Raw genomic sequence first — 21,221 nt, forward strand, 5'->3', positions numbered from 1 at the left:
ACTTGGACTGGGAAAGACATCAGGAATATCTCCTGGTTCCAGAACACAAGAAAGTGCTTTTCAAAACATTTAAAAGGAAAAATCAAAAAGGTGGATCAAAGAGAGTCAACTAGTGGAGCTCCCATAGGACAAAACGGAAGATAAAACACAAAATAGTTCTTAACAAAACTCTCAAATATGGAAGCACATTTATTTAAGGTATCCTCCTGCAGAGGTCCCTGGCTTGGAGTTGGTCCTGCAAAGGACTCTGGCTCCAGTCTACTCCCTTCTTTGTATTTTCAACAGACCCTATGGTGTCCTTCCTGGTCCTCACCAACAGATGCCCAATGCACTCTGGCTGCTGGTTCCAACAGGGGACTCCCTTTCTCTAGAGTTCATTGCTTCTCATTTCTGTCTGTATTACTCATCATTGTTCTTTGCCCAACACACACACACACACACACACACACACACACACCTTGTCTTAGGGTTTCCATTCCTGTGATAAAACAACATGATCAAAGCAAGTTTGGTAGGAAATGTTTTTATCAGGATCCCAGTCCATTATGAAAGTAAGTTAAAGCAGGATCTCAAGGCAGGAACTGATGCAGAGGCCATGGAGGATTGTGCCTACTGTCCTGTTCAACCTGTTTTCTTATAGAACCCAGAACCACCAGCCCAGAAGTACTATTGCCAACATTGAGGTGGACCCTCCCACATTAAAAATCAATCAAGAGAATATACCACAGGCTTCTCCAAAGGCCAATTTCGTGGCAATTTTACATAATTGATATGGAATATGCCTTTACATTGTGTGAATATATGTCCTTATGGTTAGTTTAAAGAAGCTGACTGGTCAATAGCTGAACAGAATAAGGTTAGGTGGGAGAGACAAACTGAGAAAGCTGGGAGGAAGAAGGGCAGAGTCTGAGGAGTAGCCAGCAAATGCAGAGAGAAGCAAGATGTACATGTCATACTGAGAAAAGGTACCAAGCCACATGGCAAAGTGTAAATAGAAATATGGGTTAATTTAAATGTAAAAGCTAGCCAGGAATAAGCCTGGGCTGTTGGTCAAGCATTTATAATTAATAAAAATCTCAGTGTGTTTATATGGGGGCTTCTTGTGGGACAGAAACCTGCCAACAAATGGCATTCCAATGTGGGGTCAGAATACCCACATAAAACTTAACAAACCTTAAAAGAAAATAAAAGGGTTCTAGTCACACAAAAATGGAGCCAAGAGAAGCTTCCTAGTCTTATGTCTCTCATACCAGCTATAGTACAGGAAAGCACCTCCTGGCCACTGCCTGTGGGCTTGAGCTGCCCATGGGCCATGAGATAAACCATGTGGCAGTTTCCTGCAGTTTCTTACACCAGCCACAATACAGAAAGCATCTCCTGGCAGTTGCCTATGGGAGAGAGTCAGCCACCAACTACCATGTGCTACTACCATGTGCTAAGATGAGCAATGCCAGTAGCTGACATAACAGTCTAAGATTAGCCTCATGCAATCAAAAAAACAATACACAAGCTCAGTAAAACAGATACAGACAGAGAAAAGGCCTCTAAGTATGTTGCAGTGTGTTTAAAAATATACATGGGATTGGGAGAGGGCTTGGGAGAGAGAAAAAATAGTATATACAGTCTTAGTTTAAAAACATAGTTTTAAAATTATGAAGTCCTTTAAGAAGGAATAGAGAAATAAAAAAAAAAAACAAGCCACATAAAGATGAAAAATATACAGATTATGGGTTCTGTATGTTATTGTGTTGTCTTTAGATTTTTTTATTGCTAATGAAAGAATGACAGCTGCTCAGACATATTGGATTATGAAAACTGCTAGTTTAAACCAATCTATATATATTTAAAATGTGTTGACTTCAAAATGGAAGTCAAAAGATATGTTACTTTGGGTAAGAGGTTATGCTTTTATTAACACAGGAAATGAAAGTCTGTGGATTCTTGCAAAGTTAAAGATGATCAGGTTTGATCAAGGAAGATCCCCTGAAAATCATGGCTCCAGACATAAATAAATAAACCTAGAAAAACTACAAAACATGAAACGCATATTTTACTTGCTCAAACATAAAACAAAAAATCATCTTTGGCTGAATTATGTGCAATACACATATTAATACAGATATGTACGTTACCTTTTAAAGTTTATGTATTTTCAGAACAAAGGGAACAGAAACCAATAAAAAAACAGATGGCCTATGTAGACGAACCTGTAGAAAGAAGTTTCTGTTCCACCTGGACCTACAGCCATTCAGTCCCAAAGAAACAAAAAGAGGCTTATATTAATTATAAACTGCTTGGCCTATTAGTCCAGGCTTATTATTAACTCATTCTTACAACTTAAATTAACCCATAATTCTTATGTATGTTTAACCACGTGGCTTGGTACCTTTTATCAGTGAGGCATTCTCATCTTGTTTCCTCTGTGTCTGATTGGTGACTGTGTCTCTGCCTTCCCTCTTCCCAGAATTCTCTTAGTCTGGTTGCCCTTCCTATACTTCCTGCCTAGCTACTGGCCAATCAGTGTTTTATTAAACTTGTATGAGTGGCAAATATTTACAGTGTACAAAAGCATTATCCCACAGCATGATCCAGCATCCAGAACAGTTTCAAGGTTGCTGTCTGAGATGATCCAGTCTCAGACTACTCCAACCAAGATTTAACAAATATCATGATTTTCTTGTTTCTCCCAAAGATGTCAGTGCCCCCAAACCACAGGGAGTATTCTAGAAAATGATGCCCACATTCCCAAAAGATGGGTTATGGATATTTATTATTATTTAAGCAGATTGGTTACAAGTTGTTATTGGTAAATCTCAAAGGAAAGCTGAACAAAGGATATTAGGTTCAAGGATCTCATTCTGAAAAGAAAAAGGGAGATATAGAAATGATGGGATAGGCTGGGTAGTGGTGGCGCATTCCTTTAATCCCAGCACTCCAGAGGCAGAGGCAGGCGGATCTCTGAGTTTGAGGCCAGCCTGGTCTACAAGAGCTAGTTCCAGGACAGGCTCTAGAAACTACAGGGAAACCCTGTCTTGAAAAACCAGAAAAAGAAATGATGGGATAAAAGGGTAGACTAACAACTACTAGTCTAAAATATTTTACATTTATATGGATTTTGACTTATTGATACAAATTTAAAGTTAATTTTGTTATGCTGTATGCATATTTCTTCTCTTGTTTAGAATATTGTGTTTATGGAGATCATTTAAAATGTAATATATAATTAAGAAATATAGATTAGTAGTCATCAAAAATAGTAAACCTTAGATTCATATTAGGTATGGTTTCAAGGTTATACACAGATATATTTAGATAGATAGGTGGTCTTCAAGTACTTCAAAGACCTACAGAATATGATTTTTTATGACAGTGAGACACATCTGCCCCCAATATCACAGATCTGCTTCAGAAAAGAAGATGAACATCGAGGAACCTCCATATGGAGTTTGCTTTCTTTATGGGAAAGGCTAACCATTTGGACAAAAAAAAAATTGCTGACAATATCCTGTACAAATGGGACCAACAGGACACAAAAGAAAGTGCCAAATTTGTCAAGACAAGGTAGGACAGTTCTTTAAAATTCCCTGCTTTTCAGAAAAGTCTGCAGTTATACTAGGCCTGCAGGCCAAAAATGGATGCCCCATATTACAGAAGAACTTTTGGTGACTGTTCAGGCAACCAGATGTTCCTGCGGTTAGGTAACATTTCACCCTTCTCGTGTCTTTGATGGAGTTGAAGACTAGATAGTCATAGTTAAAGTTTCCCTTAGTTATGATAAAAGGTAAATTAAATAGAAAAACTCAGACTTACAAAGTTAAAATAGGTAATGGGATAGTTTCTCTAACTTTTCCAAATACAAATGGTTTGGATATTGTAACTATAATTTATAGATGGAGTGGCGGGGGCTGTGTCCCGCCACCTGGCTAGCTTTACACCCGAAATAATTGCACAGAAACTATATTCATTTAAACACTGCCTGGCCCATGAGTTTCAGCCTCTTATTGGCTAATTCTCACATCTTCCTTTAACCCATATTTAGTAACCTGTGTAGCCCCACAAGGTGGTCGCTTACCAGGAGAGATCTTAACCTGCATCTGTCTTGGAGAGAAGAAGCATGGCGACTGACTATGGTGACTGCCTGAAGCGTCTGTCTTCTCTCTCCCAGAATTCTGTTCTGTCTACTCCGCCTACCTAATTTTCTGTGCTATTAAAGGGCCAAGGCAGTTTATTAACCAATGAAAGTAACACATGACCCTCCTCCATCAATAATTACTTGTTGCATACAATTTTACTACGTTAAAGTTAAAACCTTTTTTAATTAGACAAAAGGGGGAAATGTGGACTATTCCTTAACACTGTGTGAATATATGTCACTGGGGTTGGTTTAATAGAGAAGTTAATTAATAGCTGAACAAAAGGTTAGGTGGGAGAACCAAGCTGAGAATGCTGGGAGGAAGAAGAGCAAAGTCTGAGGAGTAACGAGCAGACACAAAGAGATGCAAGATGGACATGTCATACTGAGAAAAGTTACCAAGGCATGTGGCAAAGCGTAGATAGAAATATGGGTTAATTTAAATGTAAGAGTGATCCAGTAACAAGTCTGAGAATTTATAAGTAATATTAAGTCTCTGTGTTGGTTATTTGGGAACTTGAGGGTGGGAAAGAAAGTCTGACTACAAATTGAGGTTTATTGTCTCTTTAAAAATTAGGCTAGATTGTGTCAAGTGGTCATAAAACTAGTCAGCACAAGGGTGATGCTCAGATTCTACCTCAGATGAGAATCCCCAGGACCAGTACATATATACTGTGTGCCACTGACTAACAAAGCTCTAGACCAGGGAAAAACTTTCCTAATGCTGCAACCCTTTAATACAGTTCTCTCTGTTATGGTTATCCCCAATAATAACATTTTCCATTACTACTTTATAGCTGTAGTTTTTCCACTATTATGAATTGTAATGTAAATATCTGATATGGAGGAGATCTAATATGTGACCTAAAGAATTCTCGACCCACAGGTTGAGAACCAGTGATCTAGAGCATTGTGAGGACCAACCATGGTTGCCAAATTGCCTACGACTGTATCAACTAAAACTCAAGCATCTGCACAGCCTATAAGAATTTTCTTGATGGCTTATGTGAGGTAGAAAACCCAGTCTCAATCTGGGCTACACCTTCTGGAATGTGGAAGAATATAGAACATGGAAGAAGAAAGCTTCTGCTTGCTTCTGTCTGGCCTTTCTCTCGATAAGTGTATAAATCTTGCTGTTGGGGCATTCCTTCTCTAATATTAGAGCCTACTTCTTCAGGATTCCAATATAGACTGAAGACAGCAGGTCTCTAGGAATCCTCTGGGACTCCAGCACCAGACTGGGACTGCTGAGGAATTCAGTACTGTAAACTTTACTACAGGATTCTTGGTCTTTCCATCAGGAGACAGTTGATACAGACTACTTGGACCACAGCCTTTCTAATAAATCTCTTTTATTCATGTCTCTTCACAGCAATAGAAAAGTAAAACCATGACCAAAGAAATGTGTAGAATTAAGAGTTTATTGGTGGATTACATTTTCTGAGGGTGGCACTGCGATCATCATGGCAGCAGGCAAGCATGGCACTAGGCAAATAGCTGAGTGCTTACATCTGCATGAGGCAGAGAGATCGAACTGAGAAGAGCATGGGTTTTCTAGGCTCAAAGCCTAAACCCAGTGACACACCTCTTCCAATAAGGCCACACCTCTTTGGTCCCTAAGTATTTAAATGTCCACCAACTGGGGTTCAAGTACTTAAATATATGAGCATAAGCTTCTAGAGAGAAGTCACTCTCATTCGAACTACTGTAATCCCCTTTCATGCAAGCACAGAACATGAGTCTTGGCATTCACCAGGGATGGAGGGAACTCTGAATCAATGCTCTAGTTACTCTGAGCAGAGAAAACACAGAGTTCCAGAGAGAGAAGTAGACACATAATTTTTCCTCTTCACCAGGTCCAGTAAAAACCCCAAAGCCCAGACAACCTATCACCTTTCTGGGGAGGCATTTGGAAAGACAGAAGCCCATTCATCCTGTCCTGGGAGCTGCCTTCTAGAACATACTGTTTTATCATTCATCCAAAGAAAAGTAAACCTGGTTCTCGGACCCTTAGAGGCTGTCAGCCTGTGCCTTCCCTTCTAGGAGACACCTGTCATAGTGACTGGTCTTCTCAGTGTGCAGTGAGTGAACAAAACAGAATGGGGTTCCAATGAGAATCCACTTGTTCCTTTAATAAATGCAGTGTGCTGCTTCACTAGGGTTGCACTAAGGCTGTGTATGTAATTTTCACCTCTGTACTCAATGCATAGATGCTGTCTGAGAAAAGGGATGGTCATCTACCATGAGTCATCAAGAATTATGTTTTATGTCACTGCCCAGAAAGACCACATGAAGGCGAATCCTGTACTCTAGGAAGGAAATTGAGAGACCATACAATATTACAGGAAAGCCTGTGGTCCTATCCTGGGACTACCATCCATCTGATGGATGGTGGTATGGTGGTGGTGGTGGTGGTGGTGGTGGTGGTGGTGGTGGTGGTGGTTGTGTATTTGTGTCTGTGGTGTATTTGTGTCTGTGGTGTATTTGTAAATGTGTATATGTTTGTGTAGTATGCACAATGCACATATAGATGTATATACATGTGTGTATGTCCATGTGTGCCTATAGAGGTCAAAGGTTGGTGTTAGGTCTCTTCTTCAGGTGCTCTCCATCCTACTTTTTGAGATGGGATCTATCACTGAACCTGGAACTCCATATTTTGCCCAAACAGGCCATCCTGTGAGCCCTGGAAGACCTGTCTCTATTCCTCCTCCACTCCCTGGTGTTGGGGTTATAGATATAAGTTGTAGTACGCAGCTCTTATGAGACTGCTGGGTACCTGAACTCATGTGTTCATGCCTTCATGGCAAAGATCTCACTAACCAGAACGCTCTCCGCAGACTGCTGACCATGCTGACCACACTTTCTAAAGGCTGTCTAGGAACTCTCCTGTGAAGGCTCGAGAGACAAGGAAAGGACTACAGGTCCTGTTGCCAGTATGGGCTGGACAGGATGGGCAGAGGATGCCATGGGCATACGGAAGGGGAGGAAACGATACTCACTGACAGACTACAGACTGTGTGTGGGGGAGTGAGACTTGGAGAGCGGAAGGAATCTTACAAGCACCATTGTTTCCACTCGGCATCACTGAGGGGGTGGTGGTCTCATTTCCTGAGACAAGAATGCTAGGGCAGAAGGATGCAGTCGCTTAGGCTATATTCCTGGTCACTTAGATGCTTTCACGAAATACTCCAGGAACGTGGAAAGAGACAGGTGACTGTGTGAGGTAGTGGCACTAAGAACAGGCAAAAGAAGGAAAGCCAAGGTTTAGACATTGTCAGCTTATAAACGGAACTTAAAACCAACCCATGAGTGGGGCGTTCCAGGTGGAAACTTCAAGTACGTGTGCAGGGGTCCAGGCTAAGATCAGTTTGCAGGAAGAAAGGGAAACAAGCTGCCGAATGGGTGGCAACGAGAAATGTGACAACCCCAGGATGGAGATGAGAGGAAATGTTCCAAAGACAGTGCTTCTGGAGGTGCCAGTGGGGGGAGGGGGGCCGCTAGCCTGAGTGAGTAGAGGCGGGGCCAGACCCACACAGTCACACTACTGCATCCATGGCTTTTAAAATCTAGCCGATCATTCCGTCACATGGGGATAAGGGTCTTGTGAAAGGTTTTCCCACTGTGCGCGTCTGCTTTTGAAACTCACCAAATCGCACTCCTTTCTCTCCAAATTGCAGGCTCGTGTTCCTAATTGGGCATCCAATGGATTCTGGCAAGTTGCCCATCTCTTTGTATCTCCACCTCCTTCCGAAAAGATGGGTTACTATCTCCCAGGTCCCTCCAGGAATGCTGTCGAAATCTCTCAGGCATGTCTCGTCCTCTGAGCCAGGTGACTCACATTGTGTTTTCTGGTGAGAGAAAATCATGCCACATTCACTCATTTAACCTTTACCTTTAAGGAGCTCCATATTCACATAGATGAGTCCTGTTTGAAGAATGAATGGGACTGGACTGCCATCTTCACTAGATTCTACTTCTTAAGTAGATGTCCTGTGTACCCTCGGCTAGCTCCAGGATGACTCTGAAGCCACGGAGCCATGAAGAGCTTTGTGACTTGGTACTGGCGATTTCATTAGAACTCTCAGAGATAGGTGACTTTTTACAAAAGAAATGGGGGGGGGGGGGAGAACAAAGGCAGTCAGATTAGATTTCTCCTGAGTCAATGCTGAGAAACTCTAAGGCCCAGACTATAGCTACATCTACAGCATGGTTTTTTTTTTTTTTTTTTTTTTTTTTTTCCGAAAAACTGTTTCTGTCCAGGCCTGTTGCTCTCGGTGCTGTGAATACTTGGGTTCTTTTCATCCAGGTTCCTTGCTCCTCAGCTGATGTTCCAGACCAGTCAAAGGATTCTCTTCTAATAGGAAGCTTGGTCTATATCAGCCCTGTCCAAAGACTTCAAATCCCAGAGGGCTGCATTCCTGGCATTTCAGGAGGGCTGGGAAAATAGCATCTCAAGTTGATGCCTATTCAGAATTGCACAGACTTTTTTTCTTCACTAACTTTTATGCATTGTTTTGCCATCTGTTAGATCCTGACTACCTGCCAGATATCTGCTCCCTACTGGGTACCAGCTCTCTAGCTTATAGAGCTGCCCTTCTGATAAGGCAGACAACAAAAGAGATAAAATAAAATGGACAATGTGTTCATTTATGATCAGCACCAAGGAGAAGAAAAAAACAGAGCAACAATGATTAATATGATTGTGAACATGTTTATTGCACAGAACACACGCCAAATACTGCCCTAATATTCTTCATAAATTTGTCCTTTAAATTCTCAAGATGGTTGTATAAAGTTGGTATTGTCATAATACCCATGAAAATATAATGCAGGTGAGATACTGAGGTAAGGCCTCTTGCCCACAGTGCATAAAGTCCTAAAAGGCAAGCTCGTGCTTCAAAGGGGAAAGAAGAAGGCAAGAGCCTTAAGTAGGCAGCCACAGGGGGCCCCAGGGCCTCCTCTGATCTATTCATAATGCTTTGCACAGGAAGAGTTATAGAGTACATATTGCAGGCTCGTGCAATATAGCAACTGATATAGTTCTCTCTCCAAACCTTAAAATGAGCTGGAGTTTTAGTGCTAGAGGATTCATTCACCCTTGGGAGCCAGAGTTTCACCTCCAACAGACTCCTTCCTGCCCATCTACCAAGGGCACAGCTTGAGCCGAAGCTGAGATGTGCAAAGTATAAAAAGTAACCTGACTGGACCTCCTTTAGTTTTAAAGAATCGGAAGTATGAAAGTATTTGAGGGGAAGGAATCTAGAAGGCTGGTGAGCTCAGGAAAAGTTGCCGCTTTGTTCAGATTCAGCAGAACAATGAGCGTTAAAAAAAAAAATCTATCTACATAATGCCTGAACCACCCCTCCCCTCTCTGAAAACTGTGAGTCTTACAAAACCACGTCTGATTGAGAGACAGCCCCACAGGGACTGAATATGAAAAGAATAGAAGAACGGCAGGCGGGGGTTGGGGGGTGGCAATCCTGGAGCAGAGCCAGACAATGTGGAAGTAATTGAGATCCACCACCACCATTTCCATAATCGCTTTGGACACACGAGAGCTAAGGAGTGTGCCTTAGATTCCTGCTCGCTGCATTCTGGGTCATGGCACTGTGGCAGAAGGTGGTTAACCTGTTGTTTTTGCAGCCAGGGAGTCTTTCTCAAGATGCTCCACCAGAAAGAGATAAGCTCTGCTCACTCTATGTGGCGCAAAACCCCTACTGGCACGACCTGCGTTGTCCTGCTTTTCTGGTCAACTGTCTACCTCATTTACTTCCAAGACAAGAACTGGTTTTCCTAAAGTCTGGTGGGTTACAGGGCCCTTATATTTAAATGGAGAAAGCACACATCAAGCAGTATAAAATTCAGTGATGCACTAAAAGGTTTAAAATCTTAATACAAGCAGTGAGACCTGCTGCTGCATGAAAAATGGTGGGTCTCTAGCCAGTTCCCTTTCTATAGAACCTGAACTCTGTGCTCAGTAGACAGTAGGTCCATGTCACCATTGCCTGCTCCCACAGTGAGCAAACGCTAATATGCATATATTCCACTACTAATGCAGGGACATAAATACAGTCCTTAGTGATGTATACTTGCATTTTTTTCCATAATACCTTTCTCCATTTTCGCCCACAAGGCTTCCGATCTGCATCAGCTTGGAGGGCACTGATACAAGGATACCCAACTAGCAAACTGCAAACGAATAATAATACCTGTCTAACAGTAACAAGCGGTACCTAAAGACTGCTTTGCATGGGAGCTTGGTGCTTGCTAGAAGTTCATAAAATGATACATTTGGAAACCTGCCCTTAGGGACAGCAGTAGCAGTCCCTCTTGGCCCAGGTTGGGTCCACAAGCCACACAGGCATCTTCTCCCTCAGTCAAAACTCAAGCCCCTACCTTTCCCTCTACATGATTTTCCAGGTACCCAGTCAACCCTTGGGGCTAAGCTCAAGACCAAACCTTTTCTGTTCCTGGCAGGGAGGAGATGAGAGAGAGTGAGGTAAAGAGCTGCAACCTAACAGTGGTGACTATGAGCCTCGGGACCTGAAAGGCAGTCTGTGACAGACAGGGATGTTGACCCATGCGGAATCCTTGCACTGACTTGTGGGAAGGAAACGTACACTGCTCACCGTTCCCATGTGAGCTCAGTCTCCGGTAGCCAGTATGCCTCTGCCTGTTTCCACAGAAAAGAAAAAAAACACTTAAGCTCGTCCCCAATCTTAAAGGATTGCCACTACATGCTCAGACTATCTCAGTTCGTGGATGGCTTTTGGTTTCAAGCCCGGTGGAATGGGGGTACCTGTCGAGTCTCCACATAGTGTGCTCCTGGCAGGAATGAGCTGACAGCCGTGAAGTACTTGAGGGTTCCTGCCATTCAGCAAGCAAGCACCATAATATGCCAGTTATTATGTTGCTGTCCTCACTAGGTTCAGACAACAGCTGAGGTGACAATGACATAAGGGAGGAAAAGCCTGTGAACGCCTCCACGGGGAGAGCGCAGGGCACTAAGTGTTGAGCGTGAGCTTAGGAGCGATGGATTGGAGCGGGAGATACCATCACTAAGCTTATGATGGCTTATGAGCTTTGCTGAGAGTGAAGAAGGGAACACGGGACGCAGGCTCAGCCGGAATCGGGACCTTGGTTCTCAGATTCTAGTCCTGCTTTGATTTGTCTTGCAACTAAGGCCCCTGTCATCGCTGCCTTATCCAGGAACCCAGCGGTATCTCTAAGTGGTCTATTGAGACAGGACGATTCCTCAGATCTCAACTGTAAACCCTTCCTGGGCTCCCGTACCTGAGTGTCGCGTGGAGAGTGACTGTGCCCAAGCTTCACAGATGCAGCAGTTTCACCTGCCAGTTTTCTCTGCAGCCCCGGGAGACAGACAAGAGTGGAAAGAAAGATACCCTGGGGCAAAAGACGAAGTGCAGCTTGAAGCGCTCAGCTCTCGCTAGCACAGCTCTGACTGGCTGAGTTCTTCTTTGAACAACACTGATGAGGGAGTAGATTCTGATAGGTTTCCTCTGACCTGGTCAAGTAATTCTTAAGTCTGAAACCATGTGCTGTCCGACTTGAGAGTAGGATCAGTCTTCAGACACAGATTACCCAGGCTCCACAGTGGCATCTGCCAATGAAACGAGCTTCCAGCAAATGCATCCGCCCTCCAGCGGCAATTATCTGGAGCAGCCACTGAAACTACATTTTTGCCATTTGAGACTCTTTTCCACAACTGCCAGCCATCTTGCCTATCAGCATGCCTGTGGGAAAGCGCAGACCACAGCTTCGATGCAGATTTCCTAACTGAAGTTGTACCTGCCTAGCTTATTACCATAAGACATAAGGCCCAGTGGAAATGAGGTCATTATAGTTAAGAATCACCCACCCACAAACCGCCAGGCTTCTTGGAGCAAATCAGCCCGCTCCCCATGGATATGGGCCTTGACCCTTACCCTGCTGAGCCCTTGTAGTCCTCATTTTCAAACTCCCAGAAGGAGAATTGATCTTTTTCCATATAGCACATAATGAAGAAGTAGATTATCTTTAACTAAGAGAATGTCTGACAAAGTGGAAATTAAATCCACTTGTTAATAAAAAAAAAAAAAGCCCAGGACTGCACAAGTATTCAGGAAGACACAAAGCATGTGATGAATGCTCAACAGAAATGCCTGCTGGGACTCCAGACCATCCACTCTCCTCCAGGCAAGCATCTCTCAAAAGATGAACTTGTCCTTGCAGGCATGCTTGAATCTGGTTTCCTCAGAGTGCCTAATGCTGCCTTTTCCTATGGTGCCCATCAGAAAGGTGAGTTTCAGATGTGCAGTTTACAGACTTAACTTTCTCAGCACTGCAAAGACTTATACTTAGCTTCCCCATATTCCCAATGTCCAAGAGCTCTGGACATTGGTTAATCCTCAATTATATGTAACCCTGTTTCCATCAAAACAGAGACTTCTGTGTTTCCTTGATCAAGTCAAGCCCATGGGCAGCAGGATAGGTTCCTAAACCCTAAACTCCTAACTTTAACTTAAATGAAGGAGAAGAAGAAGAAGAAGAAGAAGAAGAAGAAGAAGAAGAAGAAGAAGAAGAAGAAGAAGAAGAAGAAGAAGAAGAGGAGGAGGAGGAGGAGGAGGAAGAGGAGGAGGACAAAGAGGAGGAGGAGGAGGAAGAGGAGAAGAAGAAGAAAAAGAAGAAAAAGAAAAAGGGGAAGGGGAGGAAGAAGAAAAAGAACAAGAACAAAAAGAATAGGAACCTAGAAAAGAAAAGAAAGATCTATCAAGTCCTTGAACAATGATGCAATTTTCTTATGCCAGACCTGTCATTTTCTCAGATAAAATTCATAATCAGGGAACAAACCCCATTTAACTGTTCCCAGACTCTTCTATCAGATGGCTGAAAAAAAAAAAAAAAAAAAAAACCAAAACACCTCCATGGGGAACAGTTGTCAAACACTAGGAGCCTTCTAGGAGGTACTTCTACCTTACCTCTGTCACAGTGATGAGAGGCATCCTAATAGCCATGAACTTGAGAGGGGTTTTCTCAGCCTGCTCCTGTCCTGTTGAGGTTGGCAGTAATGACACAGATAATCTGTGAAACACTGAGAAGGTCTTAGGTTCACCAGACAGATTCTAGGAGGCACTGAGATGCTCGGCATCCTCATGAAAACTGATCTGTGAACCAACTCACCCCAGTTTGCTCGCTGCTCACCTCAAATAGTGGCAGATGGCTATTTGAAGATGGCTACTCTGCCCCCCCCCAAAAAAAAAGGAAAGAAAAAGAGAAGGCTTAAGATATATAGCACCACCAACACCAGAACACCACCGCAACTTGAGTAGACTTCCAGTGTCCCACACAAATGCACTAGGTTCAAGAACAGTATAGAAAAGAAAATACCTGAATTTGCTAATTACACCATGAAAATAGTTTTGTTTATTTTCTTTTGAAGGCATGTTATTTGAAAAATTAAGTTTGTTGATTTAAGATTTCTACTGAAAGGGCAAATAATATGACACCTTGGTGGCCATCATCGTTTTCTTCATCTGTGAGCATTATATTACAGTGAATCATACACACAGAGGTCCACTGCCCTTCCCACCCAGCTTTCCTTCTGAGTCCCCCCCATGACATGGTTCACTTCCACTCTTGTTCTCAGCAGCACATGCAGCCACTCTGCCAGATTCCTGCAGCTGCTGTTCAGGAGCCCGCCTGCTACAGCTTCCCTACTGAAAGATAGCCCAGACGGCCTTGTTTTGCTGTGTTCCCAGGGAAATCCCGGAATTCTTGACCCAAAGAATAACTGATAACCCTGAGATAGTGGTCTAAACATATAAGACCATAGCAACAAACTGTAGGAATGTGAGTGAGCAAAGGCTGGAGAACTGGGTGAGGGGATATGCAGCCCTGCAGGACAGGATGTGGGGGTGGGGGTGGGGTGGAGCCAGAGCTGTGCTGAAGCCAGTCCTTGTCTTCTGCCTGCAAATAGGTGCAGCTCCAATGCTTGATATCATCATGATTTCCATCATACCAACTATCTTCCATATCATAAACACAAAATGAAGATGGTATGGGTACCTGAACCAAATGAAAAGCAGAGCTGTGAAGGAAAAAAAAACAGAAGTATTTTTAATAATCAAAAACGGGATTTGAGAAACTAGGTTCCAGCCAAGAACTTCCTTTTAATCGTCTTAGCATTAGCGTTGTCTCCAGCTAGTCCCACTGAGCCAACATGGTCACATCTAGAATACATTCCCCCAGAGAATGTTCTGAGAAGTAACAGGAAGTCTCTAAGAGGTACCCTCTCCTTCCCACCCCACAGCGGGATCCATGCTCTAATGACTTCGAAGTTAAAGGATATTTATTTTGCTAGAACTATGTCTCATGGGAGGATAGAGTCAATCTCTATTATCCCTGAGCAGAACTTGTAAGAAGAAGAGATCTTCCAAAATAAGTGACACAGAGATGCATGAATACAAGTGTTCTGAAAGCCATGCGTCTCCCAGCCAGCAAGATAAAGTAAGGGAAAGTCTGCAGACATGGCCAACCAGAGGAACCAGGAATGGGAAATATTCATACCCCACACTGGTCCTATTACACATGTTCTAGTAGCTTCCAGAAGTTATGAGATCACCAGTCTCATTGTTAAATACAATTCAAATAGATAAGGGAAAAAAATAATAGACATAGAAATTTTACATATAACAATATTTTCTAAAATTTACAATGAAAGCCTTCCATGGTCAATGAATGCAATGTAAATGCAGTATACATATCCCCACAGACACACAACCCACCAGAGCTGAGCCTTGATCTCACCATAACAAAAAGAGCTACCAGAAGCAAGTACCTTATTCTACATAAGTTCATTAAACAGGTATGAAAAATATAGGAGCACATGGCACAGTGTGCCTCGGATACACAGATATCAAAAATGTCTCACTGAGTTTCCAGGTGGAGCACAAGGGTTCCAGAAACTTTTTGGTTTTCTCCCCCTTCCCACTCCCAACTCCTAAAATGAAACTGTCCCATCTGTAGAGCACTTCTGTAAGTTTGGCTGAAATCATTCACATGAAAAGTATCCCACCCTAGGGAGCCTGGGCACCACACATCAGATGGGGACTTTCTGGAAAGAAGCCCAGTGGTCCTGTGGGAGATGTTGCAAGAGTGAGCCATGTTTGCACAGGATGCACTTCCTCCAGGCCAGAGAGAAAGTGCACGCTCAGCAGTCTGGGGAACAGTGAGTGAGAGGAAGAGAGGAAATAGCTCACACATCTGAATTTGTCCCCCAATACAATATACTCTATCCGCATCAACCCTATAGCTAGCAAGAAAAGATTTCTGCATCCTTCCCTCAGTAAAACGCCTCTATGTGTCACTACGGTTTGGATATGTGTGCTCTGAAGGACTACAGAGAAGAAACCTACCCTGAAAGCAGGAAGGAGCTTCCATTCACACCTGTCTACAAAGAGCACCTGGGGGCCACAGGCCTAACCCAGAAGCAGCTGAAAAGGCAACATCTTCCCCTTAAGTGTGTCTTTAAATGAATACAGAAAACAAAACATGTACAAATTTTTTCATACCCTATGATATTTTGAGACACATATACATCACATAATATTTAAATAAGTCTCCATCCTGTGCTGTCCTCCCTGACCTCCAATAACCACACATCTCTACATTTTTAGGAGATTTCTGTCTTAGACCCCACATATCAGTGTAATCACAAAGACATGAAAGTAGAAATAGAATCAACAAAGAAAACCCAAACTGAGAGAAATCTGGAAATAAAAATTTTAAGAATGTGAACAGAAACCTCAGAGACAAGCATCACCAACAGAATAAAGGAGGTTTAAGAGAGAATCTCAGGCATTAGAGACAAGAAAGAAGAAACTGATAACTTGTTTAAAGAAAAAAATCAACTCTAAATATATCCAGACACAAAACATCCAAAATCTGGGGCACTATGAAAGACCAAGTCCATGAGTAATACAAGTAGAAGAAGGAGAAGAAACCCAGGACAAAAGCATAGAAAATATTTTCAACAAAATTATCAAAGAAAATTTCCCTAACCTAATGCTGTGGGAACTCCTTCAGCCAATAGCCTTTAAGATACTGGCCCACTTTGTGTGTGGTCTAATACACTATAAATGCAGATGAAAGGTGTGTACTGGGAACTTGAAACTGAATCCTGTAACCAAGAGACCTGCACATGCTTTTCATCTGCATTTAGAGTTCTTGAGACCACACCCAAAGTGGGATGGTATCTTAAAGGCTGTTGGCTGAAGGAGTTCTCACATCAGCTACCTACAAAAGGAGAACCCTGTCAAAATACAAGAAGTAAGCCAGGTAGTGGGGGCCCAAGCCTTTAACCCCAACATTTGGGAGGTAAATGCAGGTGGATCTCTGAGTTTGAGGCCAGCCTGGTCTACAGAGCTAGTTCCAGGACAGGCTCTAAAACTACACAGAAGAAACCCTGTCTTGAAAAACAAAACAAACAAACAAATAAAAACAACAACAATAGGAAGAGAGAAAGAAAGGAAGAAAGAAAGGAAGAAAGGAAGAAAGGAAGAAAGAAAAAGAAAGAAAGAAAGAAAGAAAGAAAGGAAGGAAGGAAGGAAGGAAGAGGGAGGAAGGAAGGAAGGAAGGAAGGAAGGAAGGAAGGAAGGAAGGAAGGAAGGAAGGAAGGAAGGAAGGAAGGAAGGAAAGAAGGAAGGAAGGAAGGAAGGAAGAAAGAAAGGAAGAAGGAAGGAAGGAAGGAAGAAGGAAGGAAGGAAGACAACACACAGAGAACAAAACAAAATAAAACAAAACAACAAAAAAGATACAAGAACCATATAGGTCAGAAAACAGACTGGAGCCAAAAAGAAATTCCTCTCAGCACATAATACCAACATGAAAATGTGTAAAACAAAGAAAATGAAAAAAATACAAGGGAAAAAGACCAAGTAACATATAAAGGAAGACCTATTAGAATTACACCTTTCTTCTCAATGGAGGCTTAAAAGTCAGAAGGTCCCAGACAATGTGCTTCAGACTCTAAAAGACCACAGATGCCAGTCCAGACTACTATACCCAGCAAAACTGCCTATCACCATAGATAAAGTAAGACATTACATGATAAAACTAAAACTGGGTAGTACCTTTCTATAAATCCAGTCCTATAAAAGGTGCTAGAAGGAAAACTTTACCCTAAAGAGGTTAATGATACCCAAGAAAACACAGAGAATGAAGAATTCCGGAGCAGCAAAATCAAAAGAGGGAAAGCATACACACACACACACACACACACACACACACACAGCACCACCAGCAGCAGCAGCAACAACAACAATAACAATGGCAAAATAATAGGAATCAGTAATCATTAGTCATTGATATCTCTTAATATCGGTGTTCTCAATTCCCCAATGAATAGACACAGACTAACAGAATGGATGTGAAACAGGATCCATCCTTCTGTCACATACAAGAAACACATGTTAACATCAAGGATAGCCATTACCTCAAGGCAAAGGGTTTGAAAAAAATATTCCAAGCAAATAGAGCTAACAAAATAGACTTCAAGGCAAAACTAATCAGATTAGATATAGAAGGACATTACATACTCATCAAAGGAAAACAATCCATCAAGAAGACTGACAGAATGGATTCGACAAAATGGATCCTTCAACTGGATCTGAGAAACACACCTTAATATTGTAGCTAAACAGCATCTCAAGGTAAAAGGATGGGATTAGATACTCCAAGAAAACATAAGAAGCAAGCTAGGATAACTATTTTAATATCTGACAAGTTAGACTTCAAACCAAAACTAATCATAGGCGATAGAGAAGGACATTACATATTCAACAAAGTAAAAATATACCGAGTATACTGCAATTCTAGCATCTATATACCAAACAAACGAGTACCCAAGTTCATAAAAGAAACACTATTATAGCTTCAATCACATACTGACCCTCACACATTGACAGTAGCAGTCTTCAATACCCACTTTTGCTAATAGATAGGTCACCCAGACAAAAACTAGGCAGAGAAATGCTGGAGCTAACTAACATATTAAACCAAATGGGCCTAACAGACATTTACAGAACTTTTCACCCAAACACAAAATAATATGCCTCCTTCCCAGCACCTTATAGAACTTTCTCAAAAATCGACCACATACTTGGACATAAAGCAAGTCTCAATAGATGCATGAAAAATAAAATGACCTAATGACCTATAATGACCTACATGACCACCACAGAATAAAGTTGGATATCAGCAACAGAAACAACAGAAATCTTACAAACTCAGGGAAACTAAATAATTCACTACTGAATTAAAATGAGCTAAGTCAGCAATTAAGAAAGAAATTAAAAACTAGAATTGACTGAAAATGAACACATAATATACCTAAACCTATGTGACACAATGAAGGCAGTTCTAAGATTCATGTTTAAAACACGAATTGCTGACATTTTTAAAAATTAGAAAGATTTTATACTAGTAACTTAACAGCACCCCCCCCGAAATCTCTAGAGCAAAAAGAAGAAATAATATCCAAAAATAATATATAGCAAAAATAACCAAATTTGTGGCTGAAATTCAAAACAATAGAAACAAAAAAACTACAAAGAATCAAAGAAACACAAGAGTTAAAGTTTGTTTTTTGGGAAAAATCAGTAAGATTTACAAACACCCAAATTAACTAAAAGATGGAAAGATAATATCCAAATTAGCAAAATTAGAAGTAAGAATAGTAATTTAATAACAGATATTGATGAAATCTAAAGAATCATAAGGATATAATTTAAAAATTTGTACTCTACCAAATTGAAATATCTAAAATAAATGAATAATTTTTGCAATATATACCAACTACCAAAGTTAAATTAAAATCAGATAAGCCATTTAAACGGATCTGTAATCCCTACTGAAATTCTCCCACCCCCAAAGAGTACAGGGCCAGATGACTTTAGCACAGAATTCTACTAGACTTTCAAAAAAGAATAAATATCAATGCTCCAAATTAATCCACAAAATAGAAACAGAAGAAACATTGCCCAATTCTTTTTATGAGACCACAGTTATCCTGAGACCCAATTAATCTAATACCTAAACCACAAAAAGAACCAACAAAGAAAGAGAATTACAGACCAATTCCCCTTAAGAACATGGATGTAAGAATTCTCAATAAAATATTTGCAAACTGTATACAAGAACACATCAAAAAGACTATTCGCCATAATCAAGTAGGCTTCATCACAGAGATGTCAAGATGGTTCAATATACATAAACTGATAGATTTAATATGTCATATAAACAGAATAAAAGACAAAATAAACACATGATCATCTCATTAGATGCAGAAAAGGCCTTTGGCAATATCCAACACCCCTTTATGGTAAGTCCTGGAGAGGAATTTAAGGGACATACTGCAACATAATAAACACTCTTCACAGCAATCCCATAGCCAATATCAACTTAAGTAGACATAAACTCAAAGCAACTGCACTAAAATCTAGAAGAAGACAGTGGTGTCCACTCTCTCCATACCTATTCAATACAGTACTTGAAGACTTAGATAGATCAATAAACCAACTCAATGAGATCAAGGGAGTATAAATTGGAAAATGTCAAAGTATCTCTATGTGCAGATGATATGACAATTCATATAAGTGACCCTAAAAATTGTGCCAGGGAATTCCTACAGCTAATGAACAATTTCAGCAAAGTATTTTAAAAAAAATTAACACACAAAAATCAATAGCCTTTTTATATATAAATGGATTGGGGAAATCAGAGAAACAATGCTATACACAATAACCTCAAAAATGACAAAATGTCTTGGCATAACTCTAACAAAGCATGTAAAAGACTTGTAGGATAAAAACTTTAAAATACTGAAGAAAAATTAAAGGTGCATCAAAAGATGGAAAGATCTCTCATGCTCATGGATAGGTAGGATTAACATAGCAGTAATGGCCATCCTACCAAAAGCAATCTACAGATTCTATGGATTGCCCACTAAAATTTTAATACAGTTTTGCATAGATCTTGAAAGGACAATCTTCCAGCTTCATATGGAAACCTAAATCCAGGATTGCTAAAACAATCTTGAGTAATAAAAGAACTGCTTGAGATATCACCATCAATGATACCAAGTTGTACTACAGAGATAAAGTAGTAAAAACAACATATTTGCACAGAAACAAACAGGTTGATCAATTGAATCAAATTGAAGACACAGAAATAAGTTCACATACCCATAGACTTCTTGTTTTTGAAAACTGGCCAGAAACATACCCTGGAAAATGTCAGTATCTTCAACAAATGGTACTGATCAGACTTGATGGCTGCATGTGAAATAATCCAAATAGATTCACACTTGTCACCCTGCACAAAGCTCAACTCCAAATGAATCAAAAACTTCAACATAAGGCCAAATACATTGAATCTGATACAAGATAAATGAGGGAATACTTTTGAACTCATTTCAACACGAAAAGACTTTCTTAACAGAACACCAATAGCACAGGCACCAAGAACAAGATTAATAAATGAGACTTCATAAAACTGAAAAGCTTCTGTAAGACAGAGAACACAATCATCTGGCCAAAGCAGCAGGCTCCAGAATGGAAAAAGATTTTTATATCAAATAGCTGACTGATACACACACACACACACACACACACATAAATGAAGAACACAAAAACCTGGACATTAAGAAAACAATCCAATTTTGAAAAATGGATACCTATCTAAACAGAGAATTTTCTAAAGAGGAAACTCAAATGCCTGAGAAAAGCACTTTAAAAATATTCACCATGCTTAGTCATCAGAAAAATGCAAATCAAAACTACTTTGAGATTTCATCTCCTACCAATCATAATGCTCAAGATCAATAAAGAAAATAACAGCCCTTGATGACAAGGGCAAGGATGTAGGGTAGGGAAAACACTCACCCATTGGTGGTGGATGTGCAAATTTCTACAGTCACTATAGAAAGTGGTGTGGCAGCTCCTCAGAAAATTGGAACCCAATATACCTCATGATAAAGCTGCATCTCTCTTGAGAATATACCCATAGGAAGTTTCATTCTACTGTAGAG

The sequence above is a fragment of the Arvicola amphibius genome, chromosome 10 (genome assembly GCF_903992535.2).
Source record: "Arvicola amphibius chromosome 10, mArvAmp1.2, whole genome shotgun sequence".
In the NCBI taxonomy this organism is placed as follows: domain Eukaryota; kingdom Metazoa; phylum Chordata; class Mammalia; order Rodentia; family Cricetidae; genus Arvicola; species Arvicola amphibius.